Here is a 12402-nt window from a genome sequence, read left to right on the forward strand (position 1 = left end):
TTTCTTGTGCGTCAGAATCTTCACTCCTTCAGATTCTTCCGGTGGCCCTATCAGTATTCTACTGGAGGCCATGTTATGACCAAGAATCAAACTGAAACTAAAAGGCCACAGGTGCATAACTGTCAACATTTAACTCCAACATTCCGTTCTCACCAAGCGGACAAAGCCTGGCACCCGATGGATACTGAAACTGAAGGATCAAAGTTGCATAATGTCAATACATAACCCTAACAGGAGGAGATGACCTGACAGTAACAGTCCAACAGAAGTTGTCAACTAAACCATCAGCTCAAAGAGCTGAATTATTAACTTTAACATCAGCATTGCAAAAGGGAAGTGGTAAAGGGTGAACATATATTCAGATTCTGCCTATGCAGTAGGGGCAGCTACAGTTGAGCTGCAAGGGTGGGCCAAAGTGGGATTTGTGACATCAACAGGAAGCCAATCAAAGAGTTCATAATTAGAGAGCAAGCTGCATCCTCCCGAAGAACAAACTACCTGGAATTGTTACAAAGGGGGGAACAAAAACAGCCTCGGGACTGTGGAGAGGTCCAGAAGGAAGCCCTGTGTTGTCAGCTAGAGTAGCTGTCTCAGTGCTAGCAGAGGCCCACTCGCAAAGCACATAGTAATTCAAAAGATATGACCAAAAGGTTAAAGGGGTGGTGGCATCCATTTTACCACACATGATCAGTAACACTATTGCTGAATGTCAGACCTGCAGTGAATATAATGTCAAGCCCACCACACATCCGTTGCCTGGCCACTTTCCCACGGATAGAGGCCCTGGGTACATGACTGTGATTGACTTCACAGACATGATAAATCCTGTCCACAAAAAGAGATACTTACTGGTCATGGTGGATAGTTTCACAGGATGGCCCGAAGCTTACCTCATGTGCCAGGAGGATGCAATGTCAGTGATAAAATGCCTCATCAATCACTACATACCTATACATGGGTTCCCCAAAGTCATAGGGTCAGACAATGGTACACACTTTAAAAATGAGCATCTGAACCAAGTAGAGTCAGCTCTAGGATTGAAGCACTCATATGGAGCAGTCTACCATCCTCAAAGCCAAGGTAAAGTTCAACGACTGAACCAGACCCTAAAAACAAAATAGCCGAAATCTGTGCAAGCACTTCTCTGAATTGGGTAGAAGCATTACCAATAGCTTTAATGTCTGTGAGATGTTCAATAAACAGAACCACTGGATTTACTCCTTTTGAATTAACCACTGGACCTTGGTTTCCTGGCCCTGGGCCCCAATGCCTGGGTATGGGTGCACCGATGCACCTGGGGCCTGCCCGCGGAAGGTGGGGCTGTTATTGACACATTTTCCCCACAGAAGTTTTGGCCTGAAATAGGGCAACAGGAATTGGACACGAAAGAGGACCTGACGAGCAGTGGGTGAGGCTGAAACAAATGAAACGAAAATGGTCTGCCCCAGGTGGTCAGAGCCCATGAAAATAACTGTCACGAGAACCTCACTTTTCTACGTACAGTTGGCTGGAAAAGGTAACACATGGTTTCACCTGTCTGCTTGCTGTTTCTGTTCTGCCCCTAGCAGGCCTCTGACAACAGTTCGAGCTGACCTCTCGAGAAGGTCAGAGAGAGGGGAGAAGCAGTCGGTGACATGGAAGATGAGGAAGAAGTGGAGCAAGGTTGTGATCTCTTTCAAAGAGATCAAGACAGGGAATTGTGGGATTTATGTTTTAAAGGATTTATGTTTTACAGGTTTTACTCAATAGAAGCACTGTGCCCAGGCCTCATAAAGGCTCTGAGTTTTTCTACTTGATATTATGTGTATGTGCTGTGCAAAATGTCTTATCTACAGAAACAAGATATGGAGACTGCTGAGCCTATCTACTGGTCGAGAAGAAACAACTGCACCTGGTTCTGTGAAGGACACCTGAGTGGGAGGAAAAGCGCAAGCACAAGAATATAAATATTGTGTGAAATGTAGTGTGAGCACTTACTCTGTCTGTTTGTCTCTCAAAAAATCAATCGCTGTTGTACTCTCAATTGTAAGTCGCTTTGGATAAAAGCGTCTGCAAAATGACTGAATGTAAATGTAAATGTAAATCTTTGGCCTGCTGCGGTGCCTTCTTTAAATAGCTCGCATTCGCAGGCTGCTTTCGCTGCAGCCATACCACCTGAGCGCCCTCTTTTGGAATTCAGGAAGTGAGTGAGTCAGTGGCGAGAACAGGTGAATTGATTGTTTGGAAGGCTTGGAACTCTTTGTTGTATTTGGAAAACTACGATCAAATAAGCAGGGATTTTCTTTGAACGGTTGTTTTAATCCCCAGGCAACTCTTGCTGTTTGGGGATAAATATTTCTGTTTCTGAAGATTGGAAAATGCAGAAAAAGAACATGGAGAAGGAAAACAGATTGGACAGAGGAATTTGAAGGGAGCAGTCCTTGTGGCGAACAAAGGAAGAGAAATTATGACAAAGCATCTAACTGTACACGTGGTGATAGATGGAGATGACAGAATTACTATGATGGGTGTTGAAAGAAAGTAAAAAAGAAAGAATGTGGAGTGGTTATTGGATGCAGATATAAAACGCCAGGAGAATATGAGCTGACTATGCAGGAGGAGAAAGGAAGGAGAAATTGCTGGACAGACTAAATATAAAAAGAGCAAGTCATAATGAGAGAAATAAGCAGCACAGAGTTGGTGGTTTCGTTCCTGGGTCTGCCCACATATATCAGGGCGATGAAATATTGAAAAAGCTGGCTGAGATGGGGTGATGGCGGTTTCAAGAATTAAAAGGAGAATGTGGCCAGGAACTGATATCGCGGATGGAACAAGATTTTTGAAAGTTAAGTTCACAGACACCGTCAAATACGTTGCCATATTCTACAAAGTTAGACACAGTGGGAGGTGCTGAGCACTTTCGAGTAATACATGACAGACGAGTGGTGTGTCGTTTGTGCATTCAGCTGGGCATGTTGTGAGAGACTGTCCGAGCTTCAAGTGTTTCAGGTGTGTAAACAAGGACATTATGCGGGAATGTAATGAAGGATCTGCAACGTGTGCAAGATGGGAACTGGATTTTGTGTGTGTCTTGAAACTGTGGTGGAGATTGAAGAGGGAGTAGGAGGTGGACGGATCTGTATGAGGTGGAAGAGGAAGGAGAAATGAGGAGGGAAGGTCTGTGGCCGTGGAGGAGGTGAGAAGGGATAGCGAGGAGCAGAAAAGACACAGCAGAACAGAGAGGCTCTGGGAGAGACCTGTCCAAGGACATTGATCTCGAGGTCAGAGAGGGAAGAGAAGAAAGGACCCGAGGACTGAAGAAGAGGAAGACAGCAAAAAGTGGTAAACCAAGAAGGTAATGCCAAAGTCAAGGCATGGCGTTTCAGGTGAGGGAAAGGTCAGTGGAGAAGGAAAGAATGTGGTGCAGAACTCAGAATCAAATGGGAGGAGAAATGGACACATGTGAGGAGAAAGATGTGCAGAGGCAAAGAAAGAAGAAAGAGATGGAGTATAGGGGAAAAGTAAGACTTTTAGTATATTTAAATGCGCTATAGAACCCTTTTAACGCAATATTCGCTATGTGGGGCACAATGAACATTGCATGCTTAAATAGTAATGGACTAAGAGAATCAAAAAGGTTGAGAAGGTGATTGGTATGTTGAAAGCAGACATAATTTGTTTACAAGAACACATTGGACAGAGGATATTATGGAAATATTAAAAATTATGGGAAGAAAGATATTTTAGTTAATCATGGGACTCAAAAGCATGTGTGGTGTTGCAATTTGATAAAAAGAGAAAAACTGAAATGTGTAAAGCAAATATATAAGATAAGGAGGTGGTAGTTATAGAATTTGTGTTTTGTAATGGTGTTGGAATTGATAAATATATATGCACCAAATGTAGAAGCTGAAGAAAGACTTTTTAAACAAAGCCATTATGTAAAGGTAAATGTATAGTGGTTGGAGATTTCAATGTGTGGTGCACAAGATTAGATGCTTCAAGCACTGCTAATTTCAAATCGGATATTGATACAGGAAATATTTAAATGAGTGGATTAAAGTGAAGAAATGGTAGATGTTTGGAGAGAAGAAAACCCATTTGAGAAGAGTTTTCTAGAGCAAATGGTATTAAGGAAACTTAAAACAAAAGCAGGATAGATTTGTGTTTAGTTAAAAGAAATATTAAATTATGTTAAAAATGTGAAATACAGTTTTTTTAGGAATAGGCTGATCATGCAGCTATAAAAGTAAGATAGGTATAAATCTGGGAGAAAGAGGAGGAAGTGTGGTGTTTGAATTCATCTATATTAACTGAAGAGGCTTATAAGGAAAATATCAGAAAACATAAGTTATGAAATGGAAAACCCTTTGTTTGATGAAAATGTGTGTGAGTGGTGGGAAAATGAAGAAAAATTAAAGAAGAAGCATTAACTATTCAAAGCAAAGGACTTTAATGAGGAAAGTAGAATAGAAGCACTGTGAAAAGGCGTTGGAGAAAAGCAAAAAAATGAAAAGTAATCCTGAGTACGACCAAAGAATGTTATCGTCAGATAAAAGCAAATGGATGAGTATGAAATAGTAAAAAGTGAGGGTGCAAAAAGTAAGGAGTAGAGCACAGTATGCGGTTGAGGAGAGAGGAGTACAAAGTTCTTTCTGAATTTAGAAAAAGCAGAAGAGAAATCATATTATGGAACTGGAGGATGGAAAGGTGTAAAGGTAACTGATTATGTTGAAATAATAGGAGTGGTGGAGGCACATGCGGAGATTGTTTTAAGAAAGAAGGTGTAAACAAGTGCGTAGATGAAGTTTTAGACACGTTGATGCCAAGTTAAGGGCGATAAAATATGTGTGATAGAAATAAGCATAGAAGAAATAAAAGAAGCAATAAAACAAACAAAACCAAATAAAGCCCAGGATCAGGATGGGTTAACACGAGTTTTATAAGACGTTCATCGAGGTTTTAGCGCCCATTTTATGGAAGCTATGTAAAACTATGGAAGAGAGAAGCGAAGTGCCAGAATCATTGACTTTAGGCGTAATCACTATCTTGTATACAAAAATAAGGTGATCGGCTTAAGTTGGGAAAATTACAGGCCTTTGAGAACCTTTTAAATACCAGATTATATAAGATATTGACAGAAGTGTGTTGGCAAATAGAATAAAAGAAGATAGTGGGGAGTATAATATCACCAAGTCAAGCATATAGTATACCAGGAAGGAATATTTCGAATACAGTGTGCACAATAAGAGATGTTGTGGACAAAATGGGGAAAGGATGGGAGAGGTTTAATTTTATGTATGGTTAAATAAGGCATTTGATAGTGTGAAACACAGTTTTATAAACGAAGTAATGAGAAGATTTGGTTTCAGGAGAGGATCCTCTAAAAGATGGATAATTGTATAGTAATTCAAAAAGTTGTGTAAAGTGTGGTGTTTTAACAGACTCATTTCCTATAGAGGTCAGTGTAGGCAGGGATGTCCGTTGTCGGCAATAACGTGTTCAATAACGACTGATCCTTTGGCGACATTAGTTAAAAAGATAAAGTAAAGGAATCCAAATTCCATATGGAATGAGCATAATTCATCCAGTATGCAGATGACACAACATTAACAGTCAAAGATAGAGAGTATAAATAGGGTAATGAAACATATGGAAACATACGGTAAAGCATCCAGGTGCTAAAAATAAATGTTGATAAATCAGAAATAATGAGTGTGGAATTGGAATAGATATAGAAGGATTAAGATATTCCTTTTAAATGTGAAAGAATATATAAAAAGATTCTAGTGTGAATATAGGAGTAAATGCAAAAGAGCGAAGTGCTACATGGACTGAGTTTAAATAAAATAAAACAGGTTTTACAGTTTTGGAAGATTGAATTTAAGATTAGAAAGAAAGGTAGTTGTAGTTAATTCACTATTGCTTGTTAATGCAATTATGTGATGGGAGTAATTGATCTACGGTTGGTTGTTGAATGAAATGAGGAGGTTGTGAACATTTTGTGGAAGGGAAAGAGGAGTGAAAATATCAACAAAAACATTAATAACGGAATTACAAAGGAGGGTGGATTGAGGCTGATTGATTTAGATGTAAAGGAAAGCAGTAAGAGTGAAAACAATAAGAAGTACTTATATGATAAAGTGGAATATGGATGGAAAGGGTTTTATGAGAGATTTTCTGGACAAAAGTAGTGGTTGTGGAGAAGAGGGATATTCATGGCCTTAAAGTAATGATTGAAGATATGCCACTGTTTTATAAAAAATATTGAGTGCATGGTCTGAGTTTTTAGTGAATGTGGAGTACAGTGTGAAAATATAAATCAAATACAAGCAGCCAATATTTTGAACCCAAAGATAATGCGGATGAAAAGAGGAAAATGTTTTATAATAGACTGTACATGAAAGCAGGAGTACGACAGGTAAGGATATGGCTTATGAATATATGTGAGTTTTACCAAATAGGAGACCAGTACATGATTAAGGGGTAGAAATTGGGATGAGAATTGAAAAATCAAGTGGACTCTGTATGTGAAAACATTAAATAAGTTTGCCCAGGGCTGGGTAGAAGGGTTGAGAGAAAGCGGTTAAACCGGGAAGTGAGGGGAATGTAAATGTTTTATTTTGAAAATGGTAAAAAAAAAGAAACCTTTGGCTGATATATAAATACTAAGCTAGTATATAAAATATTCCTGAAAAGGAAATTAAATTGCCTGCATGCGTCAGTTTGTAAAACTGTTCCCAGGATTTAACGTTAAAACAATATGGAAGAATTTAAAGTGTGAAATATAATGGACTGGACTGTGAAAATTTAGACTTCAAATTAGACATAATAGAATATATACAAAGGTGGTAATTCATCAAATAAATAAAAATATGAACAGAAAATGTGATGTATGTAAGATTGACCTGGAAACTTTGATGCATATCTTTTTTGAATGCAAGAGCTTGATGTGTTTCTGAAAAATTGAAAAATGTGGTAAAGGAGGAATGAGGAAAGATGTAACGAAATGAATGGAAAAAATTGTTTTTATTTGGTGAATGTATGAATATAAGGATAAGAAAGGTTAATTTAGGACTTCAGGTTGTGGCGTGGTGCTACAGTGGAAGCGATCGGAGCTCCGCTACAAATACTGATTTCATCTTATACTTTAACCCAACAAGCGTTGTCAGAAACTGTTCCATTTAGAATTTTGTTACATCTTAACATTTAAGATGCCACCAAAACAATTAAACCGACGCGAAACAAGCTAAATCGACTGTACCTGAAGAGGCTGAAGGCAGATGCTAATCCAGCGAAGCTAACGGACGCCAGAGAAGTTAGCCCAACAGTCTGCAATTCTCGGCTATTCACTCACTGGCTCCGGGACTTTGCCCGGCGATTTGAAGGATTTAACCGAGCGTTAACGGAGTGCAGTGCGAGCAAAGCTCTCGCAACACGGGGTAACGAAGCGGAGGATCGTCGTACCCAAGAGGATAACGTCTGGGGATTACGGAAACTCAAAACACAAAAGTTGAAATCGGTCATAGAATCTCTATCATCAAAGTGCGATGATCTGGAAAATCGCGGTCGTCGGGTAATCACGATTAGTGGGACTTCCAGAAAAAAGGAGGAAGGACATGTGTGCTTTCTTAGAAAATTACTCGATCCTTGGCAGGAAAGTTTTCCAGGCCCTCTTGTAATTGAGAGGACTCACCGGTCGAGTGCCGAAGATCGCTCTACATCTCCGCGAGCTGTGATGTAAATTCACTTCTGTGGCGAAATCCGTGCCACAAAGCAGCCCGAGGAGCAGCAGGCACCGTAATGTTAGACGAAGAAGACTTATGTTTTTTCGACGTGTCAGCTGAACTGCACTAGAAAAGGAAACGATTTGTGAGGTTAGAAGAACTTCAGCGATCTCAACTTTCGAACTGCTGATACGAGATTTTTGCATCCAACTACTTTGTGCGTGAGCATACAGAAAGCACCACTTGTTCGATAATCCTTCAGATACTCAGAAGATTTTGCGAATCTGAAAAGACAAAGTATAACAACACTCTGGGAAGATGTTTCTCACTGGGATCCAGTTGCATAAACGTAAACAAGGTTTACCACGCATGTTAAATAATATGTATATGTTTCGTAATATGGGGGTTAATAATTCTGAAATACTTGTTTGTTGGCCAGTTTTGTTTGGCTGTATTTTGCTTTCACTATGTTATTTGCGTTATGTTACTATGGTGTATTTTTTTTCAAAATAATAATAGTCTGTATATCACTCTAGTACTCTGCAAGGATCAGAACAAACATGCTTTATATACAATAATGGCTACCCTATTTGATATCCAATTTATATCCTGGAATATAAGGGTCTAAACAAAATTGTAAAGTTAAAACAAGTGATGAATAAATTCGGCAAATGAAAGCTAAAATAGTATTTCTCCAGAGCATTTAGCTACAGAGGATGTGGACATGGTGAGGAAGAGATGGCCAGGGCAAGTGTTTCTGCCTCCTTTAATTCACAGTCTAGGGGTTATCACCCTTATACATAAATCCATACCAACACAAATAATTAACACTATTAAGGACAGACTTGGGAGGTATAATTATTCAAGCTGAGATATTTCTGTTAAACTAATTTAGTAAATGTTTATGGAATTTAATGTGGATAATCTACTTTTTACAATCTATTTTTACTATTGGCTGAAATGTCGGGACATTTGTCATGAGAGAAATTTTAACTGTGCTTTATATCCAGAATTAGACCGATCAACTAAATCAGACCCTCTCTCATTTACAGACCAGAACAGAGGTAGAAGCAGTTTATGCAGAGCTCAATTTAGTGATATTTGGAGGAACAGACACCCAGAAAGTATAACTTATTCATGTTACTCTAACACTCACAAAACATTTTCATTATTGATTATTTTTTCTTTTATCCGTTGATCTATTTCCAAAGTCAAGTTGCTGGTATATGTATATTAATCTCAGACCATGCAACAGTTTCACTTATAATAAACTTTCCAAATTTTTAAGCAGATCCCCAGATGGTAATACATATAACCTATTTGAAGTCCCAAATTCTTGAGTTCATTGATAAACAATGAATTATTATTTTGAAATAAATACAAATCAAACATCTGCTTCAGTTCGGTCAGAGCCTTTAAAGCTTTTATAGAGGACAGATGATTAGTTACACAAACATAAATATAAACAGTGTCAAGCTGAGATGATAGACCTGAAGCAAAATAAAAAGAACATTGAATCGAGGAATATAACAAAAAATTACGCCTGATCTTCTTTTGGATCTGCACAAACTGAAAATTAAATATAATGAGCTTTCATTAGAACATGCAAAAGAAAAGTTTGATGAGACTTAAACAGACTTATTATGAAGAGGGGTGAGGCCGGGTAAGCTATAGCCTGGCGTGTTAAGCAGTTACAAAATGAAAGAGCCATAAATTCCATTCAGATAAAAAGGAGGAGGTAACATTTGATCCAGAAACTACTATCAGGCTCTTTATAGCTCGATTATCTAGAAGTGCCGCAAGAAAGACAAAAAGCCTTTCTGGATACTTTTAGATTTTGAGTCTGCAAATCTGTGTTCATGGAACCACTTGAGGATGATCTAAATGTGAAGAACTAACTGAGGCCATTAATAGTATGAAAGACCCCAGAGATGGCATACCGATTGAGCTATATAAAATTTTCATCATAAATTAACTCGCCCCCTTTTGGACATGTACAGGAATCCCTGGAGAAATGGGGCTTTGCCTCCTTCTCTAAATACAGCAATAATAACTCTGCTGTTAAAACTAACAAGCCACCAATGAATTATTGGTTCGTATAGACCAATTTCTCTTCTAATAATGACTTAAAATCCCTTTGCAAAGGTACCAGCAAAGAGATTAAATACCTTTACCTAAGCTTGTTCATATGGACCAAAATGGCTTTGTTTGGGGAGGCAAGGATTTCATAACATTCGTAGAGTATTAAACATATTGTGAAATCTAATACCAAGGATAATGCACTTTTGTCATAGGCAGCTGGCGTTTGACAGGATTGAGTGGCATTATTTGTTCCAAACTATGGAGAGAATGGGATTTGGTAACAATTTCATGAAGTGAGTTCGAATCCTGTATGCTAACCCCTCAGCCGAGATTCTAACAAATGGAATAATATCTGCCCCTTTCAGACTCTTCAGAGGACACGCCAGGGCCTGCCGGCTCTCTCCTTGCTTTCACCCTGGCAGTTGAACGCTGGCTATGGCAATTCGCAAACATACACATATTTCAGGTATTAGGTTGGACCCTTAGGCATCGCATTTCATTGCTTGCCGGATGATATTATTATATTCCTTTCAAATTTAAAACAATCTATACCACCCATACTAAATCTGATTGAAATGTTTGTAAAATTTTCAAGGTATAAAATTAATAATTCTAAATCTGAGTTGCTGTTCCTCCACAAACAGAGAGGCTTCTCCCCAGTTCATACACCCTTTAGGATCTCACAAAATGGTTTATTTATCTTGGGATTAAAATCACACCAAAGCTGTTGAACTTTGTAACCGCTAATTATAAGCCATAACAGATATTATATTTGGCCTGCTGAACAGATGGATAAACTCCCTATCTCGTTGATTGGCGTGTTAATATATTAAGAAATGTCAATTTTGCCTAAACTGCTATGCCTCTTCAATCCATCCCTCCTTCCGCATTCATCTTTTTGCTCTGATGAAAAAAACACAAATTTCATCTGGAGTTTCAATAAAAGCGCCCTCGTCTCAGACTTTCTTTGCTCTACTTGCCTTATGACAGAGGGCTAAACCTTCAAACCCTAAAAATGGTACTACTGGTGACTCAAAATTAGAGCAGCAATGTTTTACTTTTATTAAAGACTTTCCTCCGTCCTGGGTATCCATAGAGGCCTATATTCTGTTCCTTTGAACTTATATTAATATTCAGCAGATGTTAAAAAAGTTAATAAAGTGTACTAAAAATCCATATACCAGAAACACTATAGCAGTTTGGTTTGAGGCTCTTACTTATTTGGGTAGATTATCAAACTTTCATATTTTTCACCAGTTTTGGCAACGAAAAATTTCCATCCTGGCAGAAGCTGATCAAGGATTTAAATTCTGGTCGAATCAAGGTATTAGTAAGGTGTCAGACTTATTTAACGGAGGAATTTTTATGTCCTTTGAAGAAATTAGAACAAGGTTTGGAATTCGCAAAAGCATTTTCAAATACTTGCAGAATCATTAGCTTCATTCGTCAGACAAGGCCAAAGCCTGGTAGAACCCACTCTTTCTAGTTTGGAAAGCATTACACTTAATAGTTTAAAAGGTAGAGGTCAGATTTCACTACTGTATAAAAAATTTGTAAGCTGACTAAGAATCTTTTAATATTAGACTTCAAGCATGGCGGAATGACCTTCAGATTGATATAACTGAGGATGAGTGGCTTAAATAGCATGTTCTAAAGCCCAAACTCAAACAGTGAACTCAATTTTTACTGCTTCAATAAAGTGGTTGATAGACAATATATTACTTCAGTGAAGCTACATCACTTCAGCTTGAATATTCGATGTATGCTGCAAATGTAAACAGAGAGAAGAACTTTATTCCATTGTATGTGGGAATGTACCAAAGTTAAGTGTTTTGGGGTAAAAATATTTAGGTATTATAAGTCAAATTATTAACAGAAATAATACCTCTTGATCCCTGGTTTGTGTATTTTGCATATTCAACCTCTGAACTTTAAAACTACCAAACATGAATGTGTTGTTAACTCTTTGTTTATTGGAAGCTAAACATGTAGTTGCATGTTCTTGGAAGAAGAAAAGAAAGTCCTGGCGCCCAGTGGATAAAGGATGACTTCTTGCCTTGCATTGAAAAGATTACATATTTTTTTGAAAAACAAACTTAATGTATTCTGGTCTATCTGGAAAGTTTTCTTTGACTTTACAGAGTCTAGTGTTGACTCTTTTTGTGGAAATGATGGACATTGAGTGTATACAGACATGAAAGATATTGTGGTATAAATATATATATATATATATATATATATATATATAACATATATATATATATATATATATATATATCTATATACATATATACATATATATATATATATATATATATATATATATATATAATTTTTCTCTCTTAATGAAATATCTCTGTGCTAAATTATTTTTGTTTATTTATTATTTTCATTTTTATTTTATTTTACTTTATTATTTATTTTTAAGAATTATTATTTTGTTTTCTCTTCTTGGTTCACTGTTCTTTGTTCATTTATACAACCTGGTATAACAAAATATATTGTATTGTGTCAGATTTGGCTACAGCAGTGTTTGAAAATAAAAATGTTGTTACAAAAAAAAAAAAAAGAAGGTTAATTTGTGTAACTTTATTTTAAGTCATGCAAGGTATGC

The 12402-nt window shown here is 37.4% G+C and overlaps 1 pseudogene; it reads left to right on the plus strand.

Annotated features, from left to right (window-relative positions):
- Window positions 1-12402, plus strand: part of LOC122335042 — a 47111-nt pseudogene that overhangs the window by 21331 nt on the left and 13378 nt on the right.

This window comes from Puntigrus tetrazona, unplaced genomic scaffold, assembly GCF_018831695.1.
Source record: "Puntigrus tetrazona isolate hp1 unplaced genomic scaffold, ASM1883169v1 S000000694, whole genome shotgun sequence".
Lineage (NCBI taxonomy): Eukaryota > Metazoa > Chordata > Actinopteri > Cypriniformes > Cyprinidae > Puntigrus > Puntigrus tetrazona.